Source organism: Schistocerca cancellata, chromosome 3, assembly GCF_023864275.1.
Source record: "Schistocerca cancellata isolate TAMUIC-IGC-003103 chromosome 3, iqSchCanc2.1, whole genome shotgun sequence".
NCBI lineage: Eukaryota > Metazoa > Arthropoda > Insecta > Orthoptera > Acrididae > Schistocerca > Schistocerca cancellata.
In genome coordinates, this window is record NC_064628.1 from 639082819 (window position 1) to 639100368 (window position 17550).

Genomic DNA, 17550 nt, shown 5'->3' on the forward strand with positions numbered 1-17550 from the left:
TGAGTAAAACCGACGTGTTCACAGAACGACCCTCGTACTTGGTCCTGTGACACAATGCGGCAACGCAGGCCAACTGGGTTGGTCGCGTGCCTGCGGGCTAGGCGGCGTTTGCGGGCTCTGAGCTGGCGATTACGCGGCGCGGCGTGGCGTGGCGCGTGAAATGCGGTGGCGCTGGCGCCTGTGGAGGCACTGGCGCCAGCGACCGTGGCGGGGGGCGGGGCGTGCCCGGGCGGGCCTCGCGTGGCCTCCGCGGCCTTGACTCGGCTGCAGCACGCCGCGCCGCGCCGCGCCAGCCGCGCTATATATAGACGAGGCGGCGCGCCTCTCTCACCTTCGCACCGTGGGCGCCATTCAAGGCGGCCGGCCGGGTCGGCGGGGCGCGTCTTCGCGCACAGCGCTACGCCTCCACCTCCGCCGCAGCCTCCTCCGTGCCGGCGCGCCAGCGCCTCTACCGGACGAGCTGGCGCCGTGGCCCAGACAATGGGCTCGTCTTCGGCACGAGACGCCAAAACTGGAATATCTCCGAAATGAACATTTACGAGGATCGTTCAATAAGCAATGCAACAAATTTTTTTTTTCTGAAAGCAGGTTCGTTTCTATTCAGGATCCCATTGTGTTGTTGTTGTTGTGGTCTTCAGTCCTGAGACTGGTTTGATTCAGCTCTCCATGCTACTCTATCCTGTGCAAGCTTCTTCATCTCCCAGTACGTACTGCAGCCTACATCCTTCTGAATCTGCTTAGTGTATTCATCTCTTGGTCTCTCTCTACGATTTTTACCCTCCACGCTGCCCTCCAATACTAAATTTGTAATCCCTTGATGCCTCAGAACATGTGCTACCAACCGTTCTCTTCTTCTAGTCAAGTTGTGCCACAAACTCCTCTTCTCCCCAATTCTATTCAATACCTCCTCATTAGTTATGTGATCTACCCATCTAATCTTCAGCATACTTCTGTAGCACCACATTTCGAAAGCTTCTATTCTCTTCTTGTCCAAATTGTTTATCGTCCATCTTTCACTTCCATACATGGCTACACTCCATACAAATACTTTCAGAAACAACTTCCTGACACTTAAATCTATACTCGATGTTAACAAATTTCTCTTCTTCAGAAACGCTTTCCGTGCCATTGCCAGTCTACATTTTATATCCTCTCTACTTCGACCATCATCAGTTATTTTGCTTCCCAAATAGCAAGACTCCTTTACTACTTAAAGTGTCTTATTTCCTAATCTAATTCCCCAGCATCACCTGACTTAATTCGACTACATTCCATTATCCTCGTTTTGCTTTTGTTGATGTTCATCTTATACCCTCCTTTCAAGACACTGTCCATTCCGTTCAACTGCTCTTCCAAGTCCTTTGCTGTCTCTGACAGAATTACAATGTCATCGGCAAACCTCATAGTTTTTATTTCTTCTCCATGGATTTTAATACCTACTCCGAACTTTTCTTTCGTTTCCTTTACTTCTTGCTCAATATACAGATTGAATAGCATCGGGGAGAGGCTACAACCCTGTCTCACTCCCTTTCCAACCACTGCTTCCCTTTCATGTCCCTCGACTCTTATAACTGTCATCTGGTTTCTGTAAAAATTGTAAATAGCCTTTCGCTCCCTGTATTTTACCCCTGCCACCTTCAGAATTTGAAGGAGAGTATTCCAGTCGAAATTATCAAAAGCTCTCTCTAAGTCTACAAATGCTAGAAACGTAGGTTTGCCTTTCCTTAATCTTTCTTCTAAGATAAGTCGTAGGGTCACTCACACTCACGTGTTACAACATTTCTACGGAATCCAAACTAATCTTCCCCGAGGTCAGCTTCTACCAGTTTTTCCATTCGTCTGTAAGGTTCCCATATACATTATTATTCGCCAATCTTTCTGCTAGAAAACCCAATTTTTCAATATCATGACCATTCAGTACGACGGCTTTACGGTGCGAGGTGTCGGGGTGGAGAAGAGTTTGTACGCCTTTATTTCAGATGAATCTTGCATGAGAACGAGACATGCACTCGACCCCCTCCTTGTCTACCAGATAATTAATTATGCGCACAACGGTAACGGAAGGAAATGATGGTGGACCCTGCTTGTTGGTAAAATAGGGAGTGCACACTCACTATAATCGAATAAAAATCGTAATCTACTCAAAAAAAGAGAACTTTATCATAATAAACAAAATATTAACAACAAGAAATGTATATATAGAAAAACAAAACTAAAACACTACACCACAGTGGTACGACCAGAATGCTTATATGGATCTGAATGCCTAATGATGAACTATAAGATGGAAAACTAGAGGTACTGGAAAGAAGGATTATTAGAAACATAATGGGTGCAATGAAAACTGCAGATAGTTGGAAAATAAGAAGTACGAGATGATCTACAAAAATATAGAGAAAATATCTGAAGTAATGGCCAAACGAAGATCACCTTTTCTGGACATCTCTACCGAATGGATGGAAATAGACTAACAAAACAAATACTTCTATATTTCTGGAAGAAGAAATCGACAATAGCATGGATTACGGAAGTAAGAAAAGATCTTGAAAGAAACAACAACAAAGAATCACAAATAGCAAAAAGAAACCGTTTCAAAAACAAAATACTAAATTTGGAAGGCTTTCAAAGCAGAAAAAATAAAAAATCGGGAACATCATGGACAGAAGAAAGGAAGAGACTTCATGGGGAGAAAATCTACGAAATGATATGCAGATTAAATATTACAATGAGATTTATAATATATCAGATCATAAATGCACATGATTGTCGACACCCACAGTAGGTTAAAGGATAGGGTATACTGAAATATTATGAGAATAAGAGTTGGCTCAAGAACAAGGGGCTGCTGCTCTCTGTGATGCAATAGGTTGACGATAATGACTGGAGGTCCTAATGAATCAAATATTAATCTCCCGACTATATAGCAGTATCGCAATTAGTAGTGAGAGCTCAAATGGAATCACATGGAGAAACAAGCCAGGTGGACTTGTAGCAAAGCGAACGCGCATGCTGTTGAGGGATTCAGTATAAAATTGATAAGGTTCTACAATGCTGGAGCCGCAAAATACTGTACCAGTTCTGAAATCTGCAGCACATCGTCAGTAGGCAGTGTCCTGATGATGTAGGCGCCGACTTCTGCCGTGCAGCAATTCTGTGTCTACCCCTGGCCGCGAAGGCTGTCCGAGACTTCTAAGTTCTTCCAAAAACGAGCGACCATGTCGCAAGACCTTCCGACTCCGAGAAGATCAGATCCCGAATTCCCCTCTGTGATGCGATGCAAGCTGCGAAACTACCATTGCTCAACTCCCTACTCTCCTCGGAAACCGCAAATAAGCGTACAGTGCTGATTCCAAAATTCCCCCACACTGTCTCGGAGATTCATTCGCGCCATTAGCGACCGTTCCCTCCAATTTCGAGCAGGGTTTCTGTGACGTGAAGTAGCTTCAGTTTAAGTTGACCGATCATGCCTCTGCTATTCAGCTGAGGGCACTGAACTTGCCATTTGACCGGCTACAAAAACAACCTGCCTAGACCACCGACCATCCGGCGCCAGACATCGCACCCAGCAGGGCACAGTCCACAAGTATTCTCAGAATCATGAGGACAATGCAGTCAGTCGGTGCGAGGAATATTCGTTCCGGACGCGCCGGAACGGTAAACACATAAACTGCGGCGACACTCAGACGTCTCGTAGGTCGTTTCGCCCTGCATACAATAGGCGAAACTTGACCGACGTCAGTCGTTCTGCCAGGCGCTTAAGCCTATTGTACGAATTCAGAATTCAGGGAAGTGCAGCTCCCAACCGGAAACGCAGTGTGCCGCATCCTACAATGTTCGCCACGCCCAGGCCACCCACAGAAGTGAAACAACATGTTTAGGAATCAAGTGAAAAGTATTTTTTTGAGCTCTCAGTACAAATACTCTCATTACAATAACCTTATTCGGTCTGTTACTACGGTGCAATGACATAGAACATTAATAAAATTGATAAAAATGAGAGGAGACATTCAAAAGAGGACATGGAACCTCTCAACGGTACCTTACTGGGGGGCCCCGTGTGGCTGCATTGAAGAACTCTACTGGTCGACGTAGGAGCCAACGTCTTGCTAGATCAATAACCTTATCATTCACGTACTGCTTTGTGCAGAGTGCATCCTACATTGGGCCAAACAGATCAAAGCCAGAAAGTGTGAGGTCTAGACTGTAGGGTGGATGAGGAAGAACAATTGGTGGACCAGTGTGTCAGCACTACCAACTGAGACGTCCAGTTGCGCAGCATGGCATCTGACTTAGATCTGTCGATCATCTCGAATGAGGTGCAGGAGTCACAGCTATGCGCGACCGGCGGGCACAGGGGACGAAGGACAAGTTTGCACGACCTTGTTGCGATGATGACAACGCCTCACCCAACGACTCACCGTGCTTTTGTTCACTGCCATATTTCCATAGACATTCAGCAAGCACCTAAGAGTGCCTGCGACGCTCTGTTTTTCCGCCAAAAGTAAAACTCCGTTACGGGCGCCATTTCGAAGGCTATGTATGGCGCCACCACTTACCGGAACTTCGCGAAAATACAGGCGGTGAAGCGTCAATATTCCAGGATGTGGCACTTCAAATTCCAACACTTTTAGACCGTGTGTTGCTTTACTTATTGAACACCCGTCGTAGCTGCGTGAAAAGTAAATTTATTCGCCAACATACTTCGACTCCAAAAGGAACGTGCCTGTGGTAAGAATTATCATAACCACTCCGCAAATCCCACACAGAAGTATCGTAGATTTTGTGCACGTTTTTTGAATCTACATGCACAAGGTGCTTGAGCGCTTGCATGAAACGTCTAACGGTGACGATCACACAAATTTTGTTGGAGACAAAAAATGTCTACCGACACTTCGCGGTGACACTAGGCGTCATTTTATTGAATTCGCTGGGCTTGGGCCACAAGATTTCATCGAACTAGCACTGTCTACTAACCATGTGTGCTGCATCCGCATAGCCCATGAACTGAGAAGAGTGATTGTCAACAAGAAAACCTTCGGGACACGTGTCTCTAACTGGAGAAAGACATTTCTGAAGAGGATCAGGAACTTTAATTTTAATCGGCCCAGGTCCTTTCAAGCGGAACAGATTACCGTCGAAACATATAGCATACGTACGCTGCAGAGTGCCTTTGGCCTATTTCCTTCGTGGCCATGGTGATCATCCTGGCCTCTTTGGCAGCTTCTGTCATCCGCTACTCTGCTCACTCGATATGCTTTTCCTCCACTTCCGTAGAGAAGTTGTAACAGACTGGTCCGGTCCCAAGTTCGAGCACGTTTTCCATAATGCCCGTTAGGCCGTCGTTGAAGTTACATGTTGCTGAGACTTTTTCAGAGATTGCCTTGTAATTCGATAACAGAGTTTCTGGCGAAATAGGGATGAATAGTAGGTTCAAATGATTCAAATGGCTCTGAGCACTATGGGACTTAACATCTGAGGTCATCAGTCCCCTAGAACTTAGAACTACTTAAACCTAACTAACCTAAGGACATCACACACATCCATGCTCGAGGCAGGGTTCGAACCTGCGACCGTAGCGACGAATAGTAGGATAAAGTAAGCATGCCAAAGAACGTTTTAAGCAAAAAAAGTAGATTTTTAAAAATTTTCAAAGAGAACAACCCCGTTACGTGATTTAGGGAAATGGTAGAAAACCTAAATTTGGAAGGCCCAATCGGTGATCTGAACAGCTCTCTTCCCGAATGCGAGTCTAGTGTGATAAACACTGCGTCACCTCGCTCGGTTTGCAGTGTTTATGTTCCAGTCCTAGATCAACATGCAAACAGCGTTATACATAACTCACGTGGCTATTTTAGTTTGATGTACGCCGTAAGCGTCATAAGCTATTCTCAGTCCATAGATATTCCTACTCTATGCCAGGAGCAAATTACAAATCTCTGTCCAGCAGACCTGACGGTAGACTTTCACCCACTCCCATAAGCTATTATAACGGAACACAACGCTTCACTGTTTGGCTTAGTTCAATGTAACAGGGCTGACGGCAACATATCATTCCCTTTTTAGTTTGCCGTGCGATACGAGTTCGTGCAGAAGGCCTGCGGTTATTATACGATTAACTTAGCATGATCTCAACACTGTTTAACGTCATTAACAACTATGCAATAGTTATAAAACATTACTGGCGCCTTTAGCACATAGCTGTGGCTCACAATATCAGAAACAAGCTTGATAACGCAAGTGGTAACTGTGCTAACATCTCTGTTCAAGTTGTATTTAGTAGGGTTACCAGTTGACACGATACTTTGTAAGAAGTTGGTTTCTGATATTCTGATAATGGACCACACCGAAAACGCCTTAGTGTTTTTTTTTTTTTTTTTAAATTCAAACTGAGTCTTGTTATCTAGCGACCCGATGTAGTGTTAATGGATTTGTCAATTAATATCATTATGTAAGTCTGCTGGCTTTCGTGGCCATTGTCACTGAAGTTAAAATCCTCTGGGTTATTATGCCGCGTCAGCAGAGGGATCGAAACGTCGATCATTTTAGAAGAAACATGACGCGGCCTAATAACACAGAAGATTTTAACTTCAATTAATGTCATTGTTTTTGACGCGCTGAGGCTCGTCCTTTGTCTGGTTTGGACGCAACAGCCCGTTTTCTTTATTTGAGGGCGGGGAGCTTCGTTCAGCCTGCGGATGATGGGACAATGATACCATAATCCTACTAAATGTACTGTGGCCGGAGTCTATTATGCTGGGGTACAGTCACAGCAAGTTTCCCATGATGGCAGTTGTTTTCCAAGACTTCATACATGCAGCAAATCTAACTCTGGCGAGGAATGCTATTAGAAGGAGCAGGAAATGGCCAGTGGAAAAGCCTGCAAATTCCTCCTCAGGTTGACTGGCTGAACGAGATGGATGTTAAAACAATTTACTAGCGCAGTTTGGTGCTCGAGAAATCTGGCGAGTCGGCCTACAGTCCTCGTGAGTGTAGGAGGTGATTTGGAGCCCTGGAGGAGGGGGGGAGGGAGGGAGGAGGGGTTAGGTGAGATTTAAGTCTTGCATGGATGAAGTTTGTAGTGAGCGATCCTCAGTGAACGATAAGGTAATTCTACTGGTTTAGAAACCTGCGATAATTTGAAAGTGCGAGTCGTTGAGCAGATGTGGAATTGTGTTTATGGTGCAATTTTTTAAGCGTGTGCTGCACTTCAGTGGTCTTGCGGATGTCCGATAGGAAGAGACAGAATACCAGAGCGTGGAGTTTTCGCTAGCTGCAGGTGACGCTTAATGAACGGTACTGACTTGATAAGCTCTAATAGAAGATAATAAATCCCCTTTCTTCTCTCTGACACCTGAAGTGTGGTGTTTTTATGTATCTCCTTCTTTAGCATTAACTACATCCCAGTTTTGTTTGTGACGGAGGTTATTGATGAAAGTTGCAGGAAACTGTGCTGCCTGACGCAAAAATAAAGCGCTCAGAAGAAGTGGTCAAATATCAATGTAACTTCGTACACGTACTGAACGTAAGCATGTATGCAGCGCTGTCGTTCCTTCGGACAGGTAGAACGACTACCAGCATACGTTAGTGTTGTTCGTGTTAAGCACTGGTACTAGGACTAAACTAAAACTCTTCCCGAAGAGGCCATTGAAGCACAACGGTACCGACCGGCCGCCGTGTCATCCTCAGGTCACAGGCGTCACTGGATGCGGATATGGAGGGGCATATGGTCAGCACACCACTCTCCCGGCCGCATGTCAGTTTCCGAGACTGGAGACGCTACTTCTCAATCAAGTAGCTCCTCAGTTTGCCTCACAAGGGCTGAGTGCACACAGCTTGCCAACAGCGCTCGGCAGACCAGATGGTGCCCCTTCCAAATGCTAGCCCAGACCGAGAGCGCTTAACTTCTTCGGTGATCTGACGGGAACCTGTGTTACCAGTGCGGCAAGGCCGTTGGCTGGTACCAGGAGTTGTAGGTTGTATAAGGGGAGTAAAAAGTGTCAGATGTCGAGTGATCACTGTGAAGCACACGGAGAGTCGAAGACTGGTGTAAGACAGCATTATCAGCACCTGAAAAAAAATTGAAAAGGGTCTCGCTGTGTGCCCAGAATAAATGAGCTTATGGAATGTAAATTCACCTACGCTGATCGGTGCAGAGTTCGTGGCATTACACCTACACCAGAATCTAGTTCATCTGGCCACATACAGTATTTGCCTGCTCTGTACCCTGAACTCCTTGTCCATCAGGGTACATGACTTTCAACATCCATACGATGGCCGCCCAATAAGCAATGCTTTGGCTGTCATGCTTTTGTCAGCTCGCCTGAGCCCACCAACACCGAGTTTGGTCTGTTGATGATTGGAAACATGTTGCCTGGTCGGACGAGTCTCGTTTCATATTGTATCGAGCGGATAGACGTGTACGGGTATGGAGAAAACCTCCTGAAGCCATGAACCCTGCATGACAGCAGCGGAATGTTCAAGCTGGTAGAGGCTGTGTAGGAGTATGGGGCGTGTGCAGTTGGAGTGATATGGGACCCCTGATAGGTCTAGATACGACTCTGACAAGTGACACGTACGAAAGCATCCTGTCTGATCGCCTGCATCCATTCATGTCCATTGTGCATTCCAACGGACTTCAGCAATTGCAGTAGGACAATGCGACCCCTCCACACGTCCGAAATTATTACACAGTGGTTCCAGGAACACACTTCCTCTGGCCACCAAACTCCCAAGATATGAATATTATTGAGCATATCTGAGATGCCTTGCAACATGCCCTTCAGAAGAGATCTTCACCCACCTCGAGCTCTTCCGGATTTATGGACAGACCTGCAGGATTCATGGTGTCAATTCCTTCCTGGTAGAGGCTACTTCAGACATTAGTCGAGTTCATGCCACGTTGTTTTGGGGCACTTCTGCGTGTTCGCGGGGGCCCTACACGATATTAAGCAGGTGTACTAGTTTTTTTCGCTCTTCAGTGTAAATTGGAATTATCGGATGAGTATTTGGACCCTAGTCCTTTCGAATAGTTCTTGTATTCAGGATGAGATTTTCACTCTGCAGTGGAGTGTGCGATGATATGAAACTTCCTGGCAGATTAAAACTGTGTGCCGGACCGAGACTCGAACTCGGGAACTTTGCCTTTCGTGGGCAAGTGCTCTACCAACTGAGCTAACCAAGCATGACTCACGCCCCTTCCTCACAGCTTTACTTCTGCCAATACCTCGCCTCCTACGTTCCAAATTTAACAGAAGATCTCCTGCTAACCTTGCAGAACTATCACTCCTGAAAGAAAGGATATTGTGGAGACATGGCTTAGCCACAGCCTAGGGGATGTTTCCAGAATGAGATTTTCACTCTGCAGCGGAGTTTGCGCTGATATGAAAGTTCCTTTCTTTCAGGAGTACTAGTTCTGCAAGGTTCGCAGGAGAGCTTGTGTAAAGTTTGGAAGGTAGAAACCGAGGTACTGGCAGAAGTAAAGCTGTGAGGACGGGGCGTGAGTCGTGCTTGGGTAGCTCAGTTGGTAGAGCACTTGCCTGCGAAAGGCAAAGGTCCCGAGTTCGAGTCTCGGTCCGGCACATAGTTTTAATCTGCCAGGAAGTTTCACTACTTGTATTACCTATTGCGCCACTCGCTCAGTAAATCTTTTTGCAGGTTGGATAACTGCTCACCCGCAAACACAGACTTTACACTGCCATCCTCTGCAACCTATAGAATTATCCAGAATTTTGTCCTGGATTCCTTGCCTTCGTGTGGTGACAACCTCAGGCTGTGACCATAGTACAGTGCCACAAGTGTGCTGCAGCACTCGCTAGCGATGCGACATGCGCCGGCGCTCCAGTGTCTGAGGTCAGCGCCTCCGGAGGAACACAATGGCGCGCCCGTGGGCGACTGCCGCGCTGACGACCCTGCGAAGGACGGCGGCGGCGGCGGCGGCAGTGGGCGGGCCGCTTCCTGCGTACCTGCGGCTGCTGCGGCCCCAGTCCGTAACCCTACACTCGGCTGCCGGCTGCCCCGTACACTCACGGAGCGGAGCTCGCCACTCTTAGCTGCCACAGTCTCGGCATTTTTGTATCGCTCTTTCAGAAGCGCTCCTGCAGCAGACAAGAAGTACCGTATTTACTCGAATCTAAGCCCCAATTTTTCTGGTTTTCGTAATCCAAAAAACCGCCTGCGGCTTAGAATCGAGTGCAAAGCAAGCGGAAGTTATGAAAAATGTTGGTACGTGCCGCCACAACTAACTTCTGCCGTCGAATATATGTAGCGCTACGCAGGCATGCTTTGTAGGCACAAAGATAAATACTGGCGCCAAAACCTCTGCGTCAGTAAATAAATTAAAAAAAAAAGTGGAAGACGAGCTTTTTTTCTCCGCCGCGAGTTTCGACCACTGCATTTTCATACATTAGCCAACGAAGTAAATACAAATTCCGTATTGTTCATCTTCGAATGTAGCACAATTTCAGTGTACTACGAAAATCTGACTGGCAAGACTGTTTGGGATGTTTGTCTGAATTTTTTCCTATCTGTGAGAAGAGATGGTTGCTAATAGGAACCTGATGAAATTTGAATCACATACAGTATTCTCTTCACCATAAGAATAATACGAATATAAACATTTTGCCATGTATTCTTTCGTGTTTGCTGCTATCTCATTAAAGCCCTGTCTGCCTAATAAACTACGAAACTAGAGTGAGACAACAGCAAACGCGGAAGAATATACGTATCGTGTCATGTTTATATTCGTATTATCCTTATGCTTAATAGTGATGCAGTCAGAAATGAAGCACGGCAAGTGACTAGATTTTTAAATCTAAGATGTCTAATTTCTGTGCAGAATTTGATGTAATAAAGAAGCGGCCGCAAAGATTTTCAAACGGAGAAAAATTTTCGCCTAACTGTCGTTCAGAACATGTTCTATCATACGCAGTCTATTATTTTATTCTTGTTGATCATTATCAAAGAAAGCAGCAGTTTAAGTAACAACAAATAGCAGTCTCATGCCATTGTTTCGCTAATGAGACGATTCCTCTCTTGTTTTTTAATTGTACGCGGCGGTAGCGCGCACAAAAGCAAGCCATGCCGCGAGCCGCCACAGGCCGTAAAGACGCGCTATCAGAATGCGACAAACAATGCATGACACAGTGCAGAAATGCATTTTCAGCTTAAGAGTGACGCAAACACCTATAACAAAGAAAACGGCACTTATCAGATCAAAGCAAAATAAGCAATCGATTCAAACCAGACGAAGCACGTGAGAAAGGAAGGGTACCCGTATAAATACGGACGGAGCGCCTGACGCATAGCAATGGCTACGTGGTAAAACTTCACTGCTAAGCTTACGACTCGAACCAAACTAATGTAGCTGTATCGTCATTCATTCGACCTAAATTGTTTCTCATATTACAGTGGACCAACTTTGTTTCGATTTGGAGGTGCGGCCTAAAACTTTTCTCTCCCCTTCAATTTCGAGTCTCAAATTTCAGGTGCGGCTTAGATTCGGGACATTTTTTTTTCCTTTATTTCGTCTCATTTTTCAGGTGCGGCTTAGATTCGAGTGCGGCTTAGATTCGAGTAAATACGGTAACGGGAGATTTAGTGGAGAAATTTGAAACCCAGCACAAAGCAAGAGAACACACTTTTTTTCGGATAAATAGAAACAAAAAGATCCTTAGCAATTTTTTAATATGCATTGAATTTGGCTAGTTTGAAGAAACCACAGTGTGAATCAGTTTAATTGACACTGATTACATTCATGGGCCAACGACCTTGTCACAGTGGTAACACCAGGTCCCGTCAGGTCACCGAAGTTGAGCTCTGTCAGGCTTGGCTAGCATTTGGATGGGTGATCGTCCGGGTCTGTAGAGCGCTGTTGGCGGGCGTGGTGCACTCAGCCCTTGTCAGGGCAGTTCAGAAGCTACTTGACCGAGATGTAGCGGCTTCGTGTACTAAAACTGACAACGACCGGCAAAAGGATGTGCTGACCATATGCCCCTCCATATCCGCATCCAATGACATCTACCGGCTAAAGATGACACGGCGATCGGTCGGAACCGTTGGGTCTCCCGTGGTCTTTTCGGACGGATTTTATATTTCTTAGTTACCAGGTGTAGAAGTATGAAATCGACGTAACCAACATCTGGTTGCAATAATTACACGTCTGTTTTTTGAAACCTATAGAAAAAGCACTCCGTCTTCAGGCCACGAGTGGCCTACCGGGACCATCCGACCGCCGTTTCAACCGCAGTGGAGGATGCGGATAGGAGGGGCGTGGGGTCAGCACACCGCTCTCCTGGTCGTTGTGATGGTATTCTTGACCGAAGCCGCTACTATTCGGTCGAGTAGCTCCTCAATTGGCATCACGAGGCTGAGTGCACCCCGAAAAAGGGCAACAGCGCATGGCGGCCTGGATGGTCACCCATCCAAGTGCCGACCACGCCCGACAGCGCTTAACTTCGGTGATCTCACGGGAACCGGTGTAGCCACTGCGGCAAGGCCATTGCCTTGAAACTGATAAGCAATATTTTATTCAAAATAATCTCCATTGCTATTTATATATTTCTACCACCCTGCCACGCAAAAAAAACCTTCTTTTGGAGCGAACCAATCAGTGAGACATTTTCGTACGTTTTCATACAAATTGAAGCGTTGTTCAGCGAGAGCATGTCCCAGTGTAAGAAATACATGATAATCGGACAGAGCCAAGTCTGGAGAATAAGCCGCATGCCCTAGTATTTACAAAGTGAACGCCGCGATCGTTTTCCTGACCCGTTTTGCTGCGTGTGATGGGGCGTTATCATGGAGCAATATGACTTTGTGTAGCCTTTTTCCATATTCTGGTCGCTTTCCACGTAATGCTCGATTTAAATCTATCATTTGCTGTTGACAGCGATCAGTGTTAATGGTTTCGCCAGGTTTTAGCACCCTTATGATCCCACCAAACACAGAGCATTGTCTTCTTTCCAAAGCGATATGGTCTTGCAGCGGTTATCCATGGTTCGCATGGATACACCCATGATTTAGGACGCTTGTGATTCTCAAAATATGTTTGGAAATTGAAAATTTATGGTAAGGTCTTACGGGACGAAGCTGCTGAGGTCATCGGTCCCTAAGCTTACACACTACTTAATCTAACTTAAACTAACTTACATTAAGGACAACACACACACACCCATACCCGAGGGAGGACTCGAACCTCCGTTGGAGGGAGCTGCGCGGACAGTGCAAGGTGCCTTAGACCGCACGGCTACGCCGTGCGCCTTAAAATATATCCATTTTTCATCACTTTTCACTATTCGATGGAGAAATGACATTCTATTGTATCTGGCGAGCAGCATTTCGCAAGTGGTTTTTCGATTTGCTTGCTGTCTTTCATTCAGTTCGCGCAGAAGCCATTTTCCCACTTTCTGCACCTTTCCTACAACTTTCAACCGGAGAGAAACGGCTTTCTGCGTCAAATTCAATTGTTCCGCGAGTTCCTGTTGAGTTTGAGTATCATCTTCATCCAATAACGTCTGCAATTCATCGTCTTCGAACTTGTTCGGTGGTTTCCCGCTCTCGTTGTTTTTCACGTCAAAATCACCACTTTAGAATTTTTTGAACCAGTAAAAACACTGTGTTTTCCCAAGTGCATGTTCGCCGAAAGCTTCGAAGAGCTTTCGATGCGATTCTGCAGCAGTTTTCTTCAAATGATAACAGAAAACCAATGATGTCCGCAAATCGTAGTTCGTAAGCACGAGAGTCGACATGTTTACTGGTTTGAAACAGATACCGATGTATGGAACTTGGGTTACTGTGTGTTGACATTCGTCGTCAGCCGTTACAGGAAGCTGATGGCGCTGCAGACGTGGTCTCCCGGGCCCTACATTGACGGCCAGACCATCTATAGTAATTGCCGGTTTCATTCTTCTACACCTGGTACACGCTACTGGTCATTACTTTCAGTAAACCAAATAACTGACATCTAATTCCCTATAGACAGTATATAGTACCATGGCTTAGCACAACATTGGTAAAAACTTCGTGTTTTAGCGTTTGTTTTCATCTACATTGAATACTATACAGAAGAGTGTTTATACATACAAAATACTTACCGGAAATGGTAGGGTTTTTTTCCCCTGTGTGACGAATGAATGCGCGTTCCATACTACCCTTTTCTTCCCTGTTCTGTTGTGATGTCCGTAGTGTATATCATGCAGTTGTGCGATACACACTATTTTGTTACTATACTACAGTTCCTTAGTGACAGCTGACTGTGTGCGCATCATTATTATGGTTCCATAGACAACCGTGCTATAGCTGTAACACTCAGACAAGCCGGCTCATATATGACCCAAATTACAAAACAATGTCCCGTGTATGTAGGGAGGACTCAATACACCCTTCACAACAAGGACCTACCATGACGAGGTAGACCGCTCAAAACATCTAAAAGTGATGGAGAAAAGTTTACATTCCATTGTGGCAGGGTGCTATTATTTCAGAATAAAACATTCTTGGTTGTGAAGTTACCTAATATCAGTGACACGTTTCACCTTTTGGGGCAACTTCAGATAGTGTAAACATATATAAGTGGACCTTGAGCACACCAGCTGACTCCCCCATAGCAGTACAATATAGGACCACACGTACAAAATAAACAAGGTATGTGCTGTATACGGCTCATATCGCGTTTATTTTGTAAGCGTGGTCCTATTATGTATTGCTATGGCGGAATCAGCTGGTGTGATCAAGGGCCACTTGAGTTTTATAAGTTTTTATGACGGATGGAATACATGTCCAGTTACTGTTGCGTCCGTTTTACGTTACATATGGCTTTATGACGGATGGGTTACGTACAAATCCAGCTGCTTTCTAGAATCCGGTGACAGCCTAAAAGGAAGAAAGCCGTCATTGATATTAAATAACTTCGCAACCAAGAATGTTTTTATTCTGAACTAAAATTTGATGACAAATTCATCAGAACTACTAACAAGAGAAGTAGGTTGAAAACAGCAGCACAAATTCTCCCACAGTTGATAGAAATGAAGAAGAAAAATATATCTGCTGCAACAGTAAAACGGACACTGATTGATGCCGACTTGAAAGGACGTCCCCTTTCAACAATTATACATGACTGTCCTTAAACTGACACACAATATTTTTAGCGCAACGCAATCTGACTTTCAAAAATCCCTACAAAAGAATGGCCCTGACTAACATTAACCTATACCTTTCACAAATCACTTACCTCACAAAAATTTTTATTACTCGAACTACTGCAATACAGCGAGCGCTACTAGTGCCAGCTAAATAAAAGATTCAAACTACGGAAGGCACTAACTGCTGATAGGCATAGTTAGCAAATGAAAGATTTTAATAGAGAACAAACAATGTATTTACCTTAATAATCATAATATATATGCCATCCAGTCTTACAAATTTCAAAACTCCGCCATTTCTCTCCCCACATCCACCACTGCTGGCGGCTCACCTCCAACTGCCCAATGCTACGCGCTGTTCACATCCAGCTGCCGCTGCCCAACACTACAATGGCAGACAACAATGCAAACTAGCCACAGACTGCACACAGCACAGCCAGTTATTTTCATACAGAGCGCTACGTAACGTTGCCATTAAGAAAACATAAACAGCCTACTTACATTACATATGTTTCAGTGTATATAATTATATTTTTGAAATATTATGGTTTATTGAAAGTAATGAGCGGTACTGTAGTAGCCCATAAATTGCTATGTGTCCATGATACTCAGTGAAGAGAAGAAATAAGAAGCAGACGAACATAGAACTAGATTTTAATTTGCCGGATATAGACTGGGAGACTCAGACGTTCATAACGGGTGGCAGGGACAAAGAATCCAGTGAAATTTTTTTAAGTGCTTTATCTGAAAACTACCTTGAGCAGTTAAACAGAGAACCGACCCGTGGCGATAACATATTAGACCTTCTGGTGACAAACAGACCCGAACTATTTGAAAAAGTTAATGCAGAACAGGAAATCAGCGATCATAAAGCGGTTACGGCATCGATGATTTCTGCCGTAAATAGGAATATTAAAAAGGGTAGGAAGATTTTTCTGTTTAGAAAAAGTGACAAAAAGCAGATTTCAGAGTCCCTGACGGCTCAACACAAAAGTTTTGTCTCAAGTACAGATAGTGTTGAGGATCAGTGGACAAAGTTCAAAACCGTCGTACATAATGCGTTAGATGAGTATGTGCCAAGCAAGATCGTAAGAGATGGAAAAGAGCCACCGTGGTACAACAACCGAGTTAGAAAACTGCTGCGGAAGCAAAGGGAACTTCACAGCAATCATAAACATAGCCAAAGCCTTGCAGACAAACAAAAATTCGCGAAGCGAAATGTAGTGTGAGGAGGGCTATGCGAGAGGCGTTCAATGAATTTGAAAGTAAAGTTCTATGTACTGACTTGGCAGAAAATCCTAAGAAATTTTGGTCTTATGTCAAAGCGGTAGGTGGATCAAAACAAAATGTCCAGACACTCTGTGACCGAGATGGTACTGAAACAGAGGATGACGGACTAAAGGCCGAAATACTAAATGTCTTTTTCCAAAGTTGTTTCACAGAGGAAGATTGCACTGTAGTTCCTTCTCTAGATTGTCGCACAGATGACAAAATGGTAGATATCGAAATAGACGACAGAGGGATAGAGAAACAATTAAAATCGCTCAAAAGAGGAAAGGCCTCTGGACCTGATGGGAAACCAGTTCAATTTTACACAGAGTACGCGAAGGAACTTGTCCCCCTTCTTGCAGCGGTGTACCGTAGGTCTCTAGAAGAGCGTAGCGTTCCAAAGGATTGGAAAAGGGCACAGGTCATCCCCGTTTTCAAGAAGGGACGTCGAACAGATGTACAGAACTATAGACCTATATCTCTAACGTCGATCAGTTGTAGAATTTTGGAACACGTATTGTGTTCGAGTATAATGACTTTTCTGGAGACTAGAAATCTACTCTGTAGGAATCAGCATGGGTTTCGAAAAAGACGGTCATGTGAAACCCAGCTCGCGCTATTCGTCCACGAGACTCAGAGGACCATAGACACGGGTTCACATGTAGATGCCGTGTTTCTTGACTTCCGCAAGGCGTTCGATACAGTTCCCCACAGTCGTTTAATGAACAAAGTAAGAGCATATGGACTATCAGACCAATTGTGTGATTGGATTGAGGAGTTCCTAGATAACAGGACGCAGCATGTCATTCTCAATGGAGAGAAGTCCTCCGAAGTAAGAGTGATTTCAGGTGTGCCGCAGGGGAGTGTCATAAGACCGTTGCTATTCACAATATACATAAATGACATGGTGGATGACATCGGAAGTTCATTGAGGCTTTTTGCAGATGATGCTGTGGTGTATCGAGAGGTTGTAACAATGGAAAATTGTACTGAAATGCAGGAGGATCTGCAACGAATTGACGCATGGTGCAGGGAATGGCAATTGAATCTCAATGTAGACAAGCGTAATGTGCTGCGAATATAGATCCTTTATCATTTAGCTACAAAATAGCAGGTCAGCAACTGGAAGCAGTTAATACCATAA

The 17550-nt window shown here is 44.9% G+C and overlaps 1 pseudogene; it reads right to left on the reverse strand.

The window, feature by feature from the left end:
* Positions 1–12383: 12383 nt before the first annotated feature.
* LOC126177440 (5S ribosomal RNA) lies at positions 12384–12501 on the reverse strand (annotated as a pseudogene).
* Between the last annotated feature and the right edge of the window lie 5049 nt (positions 12502–17550).